Here is a 1078-nt window from a genome sequence, read left to right as displayed (position 1 = left end):
GTAAATGCACTTACTTCAACCCTTTAGGCGCAATCAACCACCTCTGGTCGGGGGTCGTCGGCACAGGCGGGAGCTTTGTATAGCCACTCTTGTAGACCTTCTTGCCCTTCTCAACCAGCTCGTCGTCGCTGTAACTATCAACTGAAAAGGTGTCCTCGCTACCATCCTCCGGGCCACTAGCCTTCGGAGTCTCGTGGGAAGACGACGGTGGGACCGGAGTCTCGTGGGAAGACGACGGTGGGACCGGAGTCTCGTGGGAAGAAGACGGCGGGACCGGAGTCTCGTGGGAAGAAGATGGCGGGACCGGAGTCTTCTGGGACAAAGACCCCGTGACCGAAGTCTTCTGGGACGAAGACCCCATGACCGGAGTCTTCTAGGATGAAGACTCTAGGACCGGACTCACGTGGGATGAAGGATTGGCGACCCAAGTCTGGTGGGGCGAAGGATCAGCAACCGGAGGCTCATGGACTGGAGTCCGAGACGGGTCCACGTCAGACGGAGCAGTCCTATGGTCGGGTGAATCAGCTGAGGGTGGCGGCGAGGAAGGCGTAGCAGCCTTCCTACCTCTCCCACTGCCACGTCCACCTCTACCAGCCTTCTTCGCCCTCCCCCGACCTCTCCCAGCCGAAGTAGAAGTGCTCGCCGCAGTTGTCTCCATACTGTCTAGCAGCGCTCTCCGGAGGGGCTGGGGTGCAATAATGGAACCACCCCTCCCAGTAGCGCTCGCAGGAGGCTCGGGGCGCTCTGGACCCTTGCCCACCATCCTATCAACACCCGCAATGACAAAAAGTAAACGAAATTAGTACAACATAAAAAAATTGGATACATGACATGAACCTAATAATATGTATATAGTTTAAGTATATCATCATTATGAACATAATAAAAATACACCCGATCAACACAAATATATATGATATTTTTGTATCATCATCATGTCTGGGGTCGATCGGGGTGTCAGGGTGTCGGGGTGTCGGGGTCGGGGTGTGCTGTTAGGGTGTCGAGGTGTGGTGTTAGGGTGTCGGGGGTCGGGGTGTCGATTGTCGGGGTCTCAGGGTGTCGGGGGTCAGGGTGTCGA

Source organism: Triticum aestivum, chromosome 1B (genome assembly GCF_018294505.1).
Source record: "Triticum aestivum cultivar Chinese Spring chromosome 1B, IWGSC CS RefSeq v2.1, whole genome shotgun sequence".
NCBI classification, from domain to species: Eukaryota; Viridiplantae; Streptophyta; class Magnoliopsida; order Poales; family Poaceae; genus Triticum; species Triticum aestivum.
The sequence above is the reverse complement of the archived record's forward strand: the minus strand, read 5'-3'. Positions refer to the sequence as shown.